Source organism: Mesoplodon densirostris, chromosome 3 (genome assembly GCF_025265405.1).
Source record: "Mesoplodon densirostris isolate mMesDen1 chromosome 3, mMesDen1 primary haplotype, whole genome shotgun sequence".
Lineage (NCBI taxonomy): Eukaryota > Metazoa > Chordata > Mammalia > Artiodactyla > Ziphiidae > Mesoplodon > Mesoplodon densirostris.
The window spans coordinates 100,468,870-100,478,265 of record NC_082663.1 but is presented as its reverse complement, the minus strand read 5'-3'; the positions used below and the strand labels follow the sequence as shown (position 1 = coordinate 100,478,265).

The 9,396-nt window shown below is 46.4% G+C and overlaps 1 pseudogene; it reads left to right on the top strand.

The window, feature by feature from the left end:
• Window positions 1-634: 634 nt before the first annotated feature.
• On the top strand, window positions 635-6,624 carry LOC132486811 (protein FAM170A-like; annotated as a pseudogene).
• Window positions 6,625-9,396: the final 2,772 nt, after the last annotated feature.

The window sequence follows — 9,396 nt, the reverse complement described above, 5'->3', positions numbered from 1 at the left end:
CATTTTTCACTCATTCGTAAGATACAATCAAATTCAGTACCTTGGAAAGAGATGGGGAAAAAATGAAGAAATCAACTATATAGTTCCTCATCTTTAAGTACAGAAATAGCCGTGACAAAATTACACGTATTGAGGGAAAACTGAAGTGCAGAGTTTAAAATGTCAATAATCCACAGGGAAACTGGAGACCATTTAAAATATTCATATTAAATCTCTATATAAAAGACATTAAAAGATCTCCAATCAAAATGTTCATTTTATAATAGATATGGTATGATACAATTTATAATAGATGTGGTATGAACCTTTCCCTTTCATGGGAAAGGTTCAGCTGGGAAACAGGAATTGTTCTTGAAAACGGGGCCTGTGCTATTGCAGACACTGTGCTCAACCTAGGTCCACCGAATGCTCCGATGTCATCATTGAGGTCACAGAATCCTGCTGTGCGCCTGGCAACCTTGCAAACTTAACAGCCCTGGTGAGCACTAGGCAGCACTGCTGGTTCACTAAGTGGTACAAGGTTTTCAGCCATTTAGGAGACTTGACTATTTTGATTTGTATTGAATCATTTCAACGGATTGCCCAAGAGCCAACAAGGGCCAACCTGTAGCGAAGAGGAGGAGTTGGACATCTCTTGAGGCATCTTCTAAGGGAGACTTCTAGTTGGTACCATGAAACGGCGACAAAAGAGGAAACATCTGGAAAATGAAGAGTCCCAGGAAACTGCCGAGAAGGGAGGAGGTATGTGGGGGGCAACTTGGCTGGGGCACATGGGTTTCTGCCAAACTGAACCTTCTCTAGGAAGCGGGGGACTGAGAACGTGTCACCTGTGAAGTAGGGAGGGAGAGACCTTGTCTCACTGATGCTGCCGTATCCATCCGGAGGGTCCCTGTGGTGTGAGACGGCACAGAACGGCCAGATGCCCCCTGGGAGATGGGAGGTCAGCTCCGCTGCTCTGAGGACTCTCTCCTGGGGCTGCCGGGCCTGGAGCTTTGTCGGACTCACAGCAGGCTGCATCCTGCTTGCACAGACCTAGAGGTGCAGCTTTTCTCAGTCCCCGATTTCTCTCTTATTCTCTTGGATCTTTCCCTGGGGTCATGAGGTGGGGGATGTGAAGGATGCAAGGATGCTGAGAGAGACCCATGACTTGCTTGGCCTCTTTTACCAAAGTGGAAAGAGAAGCCCCATGAGCTGAAGGCCCTGTTGAAAAGTATCTTGACAAGTGGAATGCAGTTCGAAAGAAGATTGTTTGTCTAGGGATGGTGTCATATTGAAAGCAAGGAGGTTTTATTCCTTCAACAGGAACAATTTCCCAAAGGAGATCAAGGGAAGGGAAGGGCTTTCCAGAGACTGAGACTACATGGGCGGGGGTTAGAAATGTCCTCAGGGTCCTGCGGGGAGCTCTGAGAGCCACGGGCCACGTGGTGCCTGCGTGCATTAAATGTAGGCGAGTAGCTTGCCCTGGGAGGGGGTGGTCACGCCAGAGTTCCAGCTAGAGGCCTCTGCCCCAGATTAGAGCCCAGGAGCTCCTACCAGGCCCAGGGCCCTGGAGACTGTAGGATGGGCCCTGGGAATGGAGGTGTAGACAGCAGGCAGATTTTCAGGCAGTGCCTGGGACAGGCTGGGGAAGGCAATGACTGCCCCTGACCATTCAGAATATTTTTCTCTATGTTCCTGTGTGTGTGTGTGTGAGCGTGTGAGCGTGTGTGTGTGTGGTAGTGCAGAGAAGAGCAGGATGAATGGGGGTAGAGTGCTTATCAGATATAAAGTCTGCGTGGTAAAGTTCTTCTCATCCTGCCTGGACCTGGTTGACACTCGGCGTACGTAAGAGTGTATACAGAATTCTTGTTAGGGGTGTTTTATGAGACAGTAACTCATACACCCATGGACACTCTGATACAGCAAAAATATCACACACCCCACATATAACTTCCGTATTAAACCACACATAGCACATGGAGGTATATACACGCATCCCTCCTGTACTACGTTCTCATACAACCCACCTGGATCACAATCCTCTCCTCCAACACCAAACACTGGAGATGAGATATGTATATAGACACACACACTATATATATAGGACACACACACACACTATATATATATATATATATATATATATATATGTATCTCCTCAACTCTCGCACAAACACAGCTAACTTCAGCCATCTCTAAATACCTCTATAAGAACCAGTCACGTGTCATACACACCACACTTGTAACACATTCTTGAGTAATGCCAGACCCGCTTTGTACAAACCACAGTAAACCACAGTCTCACTAACCCATGTCAGGGTTGCCAGATAAAATATGGGCTATCCAGTTCAATTTGAATTCCAGATAAACAACAAGTAATTTTTCAGTATCAGTATGTCCCAAATATTGTATGGGCCATACTTACACTAAAAGTAAGTAAGACCAAATACTGCATGGGAATACTTACACTAAAAAATTATTCTGGGTTTATCTGAAACTGAAATTTAACTGGGTGCCCTGTATTTTTCTTCGCTTAGTCTGGCAACCCTTATATACTTGCCATCAGCTCAGGTAGTATATATTTATTGTATTTTTGTTTAGTGTGTGTCTTCCTCTACTAGAATGTGCAGCATTACCAGAGACTACAACAATGCACGAGTGCCGGATACACAGGAGTAGCTGCTTACTGAATCTTGGTGAATGAATGAATGAACACACACCATAAATGCAAGCCACACCATGTAATGAGGAAAAGTTACATGTCCCAGAATTCCTGACTTGTGAACAGAAACCATGCACACAAAGGCCACAGACACAGATAAGACACATCTCCACCGTGCTCCCCATGCCAACCCCACACTTACCACAGACTTAACTGATACACATCACTCACTCTTCCCACATACTCACAGTCACCACCGAGGCCTACATTACCAACTAGACAGTGAGAGAATAAGTATTGATTGGAATTAAATCCTGGAGTATCCACTGGGAACCACACTCTCAACTGTGTGTACTCACTGCACCTGACATGTGCCAGACACTCGGTAAATACTTATGGACAGAGGACTGATGAACCCACCGTGAGCCTTTCATTCCTCCCTCAGGAATCTCGAAGTCACAAGAGGATCCCCCTCAGCTTGGATCCACTGTGTTGGCCAAAGGCTGCAGCCCAGGGGCAGGGGAGGTCTCCTCTGCCCCTAAACACTTCTCGTGTGCTTCTTCGCAGCGCAAGCTCATCTACGCTGGTAAGGGCGTGGGGCTCCTCAGGTGAGGGGGTGTTTGGCTGTGAGGCAGGAGGCACACAGATCCCAGTGAGGCTGAGAGGAAACCCAGGGTCATCAGAGGTGATGAGGGCTCTGTGGAGGAGCCTGGGCAGGATGGCTGAGCTGTTACGAGGGCATGGAGCCCAGCTGAGTCTGGGGCGGGGGGTGTGTGAATCCTGGTACTACCATGGTGGCGAAGTCAAGGAGCAGGGGCCGGAAAGGTCTGGGCTTGAGGTGGAGGGAAGAGGGACCAGATTAAGCATCTTCAGAGGAAAATGTAGGGTTTCTCTTTGCCTTTGCTTCCAGAGAAGGACAGAGTTCTGCATCATAGACCCCCAGCCTGAGAGCAGGACCCTCCAGCTCAGGTCCACACAGCTCACACATACATCCGCCCTCCAGGCACAGCCCTTCTCAGTGCACACAGAAACCCCAAGCACCACAGCCCCATTCCACAAGTAATGCACCACCGATGTTCCCAAACTCACACTCCTCGTCGTACACGCATCCACCCGCGTCGCTCACATACCACAGCCCTCACCACCATACTCCACACCCCTGTATACAGGCACCGCTCCAGTATCCCCCCACACGCACATGAAAAGCCCACAGATGACACCAGATACAACGCTCTGTCCTACGGCCAACAGACACCAAGCTCACGACATAGCTACGTCATGCAAATGTCCCTCTCTCGTCTACCACACCTGCTCCCTCAGCTTCCGGCATGGCCCATGCATGTTATTATGGTTTTAATTTCCTTTTTCAGGAATCCGGAGATCACATCGAGACACTGCCCAGCCTACAGCACCCCTAGCCCAGGATCAGGAAGAAGGAGAGACCGCTCCCCCATCACACTGTGTCTCCTCCTCACCCTCTCCACCCTGTAAGCACTATCTGCACCCAGACAAAGAGGAAAGGGGCATGAAAATATACTACATGCAGGTACAAGTGAACAAGGGTGTAGCTGTCTCCTGGAAGACAAAGAAACCCTTGGAGTTGCCTGAAAAGCAGCTGACGATAGAAGAAGTGACCCTTCCTGAGGATGCGTGCACCGTAGGCACTTACCCCTCTGATGTGTCCACCGAAAACCTCCTGTCTGACAGTGAGCCCACTGGGGAGGAGAAAGAGTATGAGGAAAGGGCAGAGCCAGGCAGCCCATCAGGGTCACCTGCAGTCCAGGAGAGACCCAGGGCCAAGACACCGGACTGGATGGTGACCATGGAGACCGGCTTCAGGTGCATGGCCTGCTGCCGGGTCTTCCCCACCTTGGAGATCCTCCAGCAGCACGTGAAGGGCGGCGTCCTGGAGGGCTTCAGCTGCCGTGTCTTTCATCTCAACATGGCCCAGCGGATGGGCAATGTGGAATCCGAGATCACCCCGCGGAGGAGGACGAGGACGAGGAGGAGGAGGAGGAGGAGGAAGAGAAGCTAGAAGGCCCCAGCCCGAAGAGACCCCGCAGGCAGGGTCTTTTCTCTCTTTTGAGTTCCACACAGCAACTGAGATTCATGGGACAGAAGATCCTGGAGACGGTGTGGCCTTGGAAGAGGTAAGGCTTGAGGCTGGCACTCTTCTGAGCCTATGTCACGAGGGCCCAGAGGAGTCTAAGGGAAGGGGCCGCACACATGTGCTGGTTTACCTAATGGCTCTGCACTTGCATCAACTTGGGACACACCCAGCACTTCCAAAGGAATTGAGCTCTGCTGACTTCAACAAGAAGGTGGAGCCTTTTCCTAGGAGTTTTCTCAGGGTCTGCACGATGGACCTCAACTCTTAGAGGACGTACCACCAGCAGCTCCTTGTCGGCAGAGAGAGCCAGGAGTGGTCTGAAGAGAGGACAGGGGCCCTTGCAGGACCAGAACTTTGAGGTCTGAGAGCCTGGGGCCTGAGCCGAGATCTCACCCTGACCACTGGACCTAGCCTTCCGTGACAAAGGGGAATATGAAAGAGAGTCAGGTGGAAATGAGGTCCCCCGAGATATGGAAGTGTTCCAGAACCTTCGTTGCGTGGTAGTTGATCTGGAGCCAAGCTCACTGTGGTGTGTCTGGCTCTGAGCATTAAGGCAACGCTGGAGGGTGACCCTGACCAGCAGAGCTTGGAGTGCTGCTTGTCTCTTCCTGTTCTACCTCAGTTGTTTGATCCCTTCCAGGGAGAAGAAAGGACCCTCGGGATAGTTGGTAGTAAACCAGGGTATATCCTCCCTCAAGGGGACCCGGCCTGCCCTTCATTCAAGATGCTCTGGAAATGGGAACTGACTCATGTTATCGAATTGGCTGAGGGAGTACAACTCCCATGTTGATTCCGGTCAGACATGTTCATCAGACCTAGAGCTTTTCTCCTGATTCAAATCAAGTAGGGTATTAGTAGACTTCCCATTTATTTCAGCCCTAGAGATAGCACATGAGCAAATATAAAAAATCTCTGTGTATCAAAGCATTCTAATGAGCCCTTTCATTTTGCTGTTCATTGTGAAAAACACGCTCACTTTATCTCTGCCAATGGAGTGTTTCCACTTGACCCATGATGCCCCACGATCCCATTAGCCTCACTGAATTTAGGGAGCCCATTATGATGACATAATTTCCCTCTCATTCCTGGCCTGCAGAGAAGAACAGCTACAGAGCATTCCAAGACTGCTAACGCTCCCCTCACCAATACGTTTCTTAAACCTCTGGCAAAGGAAGTGTCCTCTGAGCCCTCCCAGGGCACATAGGGGGTTTGGGTGAGCACATCTTATGTGATAAATCCACTCCAGTGGTCTGGCATTCCTATGCCTTTGTAAACCTTCTACAGCGGTGGTTCTCAGCTGGGGACACTTTTGGTCCCCCCTCCCAGGAAATATGTGGCAGTGTCTTGAGACTTTTTTCTTTAAGGAGCTGTGTTATGAATGAGCCCCACGTGGCTGGTGCACACAGATGTATCAAGGCACTTTTTTTTTTTTTTTGCGGTACGCAGGCCTCTCACTGTTGTGGCCTCTCCCGTTGCGGAGCACAGGCTCCAGATGCACAGGCTCAGCGGCCATGGCTCACGGGCCCAGCTGCCCCGCGGCATATGGGATCTTCCCGGACCGGGGCACAAACCCGTGTCCCCTGCATCGGCAGGCGGACTCTCAATCACTGCGCCACCAGGGAAGCCCTCAAGGCACTTTTTATTGTTACAACTAGGGTGGCAGGGAAGAGTATGTGCCACTGGCCCATCTTACATTGCACAGGACAGCTCCCAACAACAAAGAGCTATCCAGTTCAAAATGTCAGTCATGCCAACGTCAAGAAATTTTGCTACAACATACTTAGAAAGTTCTGGCATTTTGACTTTAGCATACGCTAACTTTGGGTACAGGTTTCAGTCATTTGAGCAAACTGTTGAAGGCATTCCCAGGTAGCCAAGCTAACACGCTGAGTCTGGAATGGGTGTTGAATGCACTCGTATCAACAAATCCAGCCTAACCCAATATTACATTACTCCCACCTGCTTCAATACCTACAAAATCCACACACATTTCTCAGGTTTCTATTGATATAAATTATAAAATTCCTTATTTTAGCAGATAGTGTCTCCTCATGGTCATCCTTTATACCCGGTGGGTACCCACCCCTTCCCTGCTCCCGTCCCCATTTCAAGGACTCTAGTCTGATTACTAGGTCTGGAAAAACGAGAGGTAGTGGAGGCAAGTCTTGAGGATCCACAGTCCCCTGCAAGGAAACTATCTCAGAGTAGAGGCAGACTTCCTTCTAATAGCACAGCAGGCTCAACTAAGAGGTCACAGGTCAGAGGTCACAGGCCTCAGCTTTGTTGGAATCTGCCCATATATTTCCACCTCAAAGTTCCAGGATTCTACTCCTTCCCACTGATGCCCTATGACATAAGAGAATCTACAAGGTTGTGAATCAATGTGTTGTCATTCAGCCACTGACTTTGACTTTGGATCCCCTTAAAAAAATAAATAAATGAAAAGGAAGGAAAGATAGAAATGCTGATTATAACAAGTCCCCCAAAGTGTTGCTATGTAGCCAAGCTCAAAGCTAAGGCAGAAAATCCCCAACGGTAAAAATAGATTTCGAGCTCAAGCTATCAACTGGGAGTTGAAACTGAAGGCCCTACAAAGGCCAATGGAACTGGATACAAAGCTAAAGATTTAGTCTTTAGCATAGATGGGAGTCAAGGTTAGAGGAAGCCATGCACTGGGAGTGAGTTGTGAACTACTCAACACTAAGAATGGAAGAGCAGCTCTTTCATTGAATGTGAAGAAAGAAACAGGTAGTCCCTAGTTGCTACCACTGTCTTTGAACCAAACTAAAGAACAAGGTCAACCAGAAGGGCAGATATGAGAATCAAAAAGGAAACCTCTCTGGAATCCTCACTGAACCAAGTCTAAGTTCTGTTCTACTTGTGGTCTTTCACTTAGAGACAAACCTTTTGGGCTTACCACAGGGATCAACAGACTTTTTCTCTGAAGGGCCAGAAAGTAAATATTTTGGGTTTTGTGGGCCATCAGTGCTCGTCACAACCACTGAACACTGTCAGCACAATGGGAAACACTCAAAGATGGTAAATAAATGGATGGGCCAATAAAGAGCTTTTATGTTCCAATAAAGCTTTAAAGGCAATGAGCCAGGTTGGGCTCACAGGAGGTAGTTTTCCAGCCCTTGACTTAACTCACTAAACTACAAATTACCTTGAGAGTTGGTGGTTTGATATCTACCAAACCAAACCAAACAAGAAAGCCCTAGGATTTCTGACATCTAATGCAATGCAATTTGAGGTAGCATGGACTTTACATACACATGTGAAGGTGTGGTCTAGGAAACCAATCTTGGAAACCTGCCTCTCACATTAAATACATCTTTTGCTGAGTAAAGCCCTTTAACCAAGTAAGTGTTAAACATCAGTGAAATGACTAAGAAGTAGGAAATGGTATGCAAACCTCCTCCTTAACAACTTGTTCCCATCATTCGAGGTTTCTTCCCTATGCACATTTTTCCTTAGGGAATCGTTGATAAATTTTACCTCTAAAACTTACCTATTTCCACTCTCTATCTTCAGGATTTGCCCAATCACTGTTACTTTGTAAACAATTTTAAAAAGTTTTTTGGGGGGTAAATTCCTTTTTCCCCACAGCTAATGGTTCTCTGTGTCATAGTGTCTGGAACGACCCAGCTACTTCTCCAGTCAGACCAAGCACTTGAAAGGACAAGCCGGTACCCCGAGCTATCCGTCCATTCACCCAGTAAGGAAGCCTGATGAGGAGAACTAGGATGTGTAAATTTCTACTGTTGGAATTAAAACAGAATATTCTGGGCTGCATGGATTTATCCTAAACTTCAAATGCATTAATTATAAATATACTGTTACACGGACTAATATTCTGTATCTTTGAATAACCATATACATTTTTTCTTTTTATAACTGATTTCTAGAGGTCTATTCCTTAATTTTGGCCATATATATGTATACCTCATGATGGTAGGATTTCTTACTGTGACGGATTAATATGTTCTTAGTAATTTTTAATATTATATTTTACATTATTTTACTACCTATGTTACTATAAAAATAACAGTATTTTACTGGAAAATTGATGCTCAATGAAAAATTTTAAATATGGAAGTTAAATGTGGAAAAAATCCCTGAAAATCTTGCCACTGTTTACATAAGGGTGAATATCCCTTTACAGATGATAGGATGCATTAACACACACACATACATGTTTGATTAAGGTATGTGATGTACCTACCTAAAATACATTCAACTGTTACATGCTTCTGTCATTAAGTTTAAGCCATCATTTTAACAGATCTGTTATTACATAAGTATCTTAAAATATAAAGACATTCCTATTGAATATTTCACTTTTACAAAATTTAGTAACATTGACATGCTACTCACCTTTTCTATTTCAATTTCCTAATTATAAGGTCCTATTCTGATTTCTATATCAAAGGGATGCACGTTCTATGTTTTGATATGTACTCAGCAACTTCACTTTGAAAATCAATTTTTCAATCCACCGCTAGGAAAAAGTGTGCAAGTCAGTCATTGAATAAATATGTTTGATGAAATTACCAAATTTCAACAAATAATTTTTTTCTTTTTATCTCAGGCCAGAGAGGAGTAAGGAGATAAGAGAACTTGACAAAAGTAATCTACTTCAAAC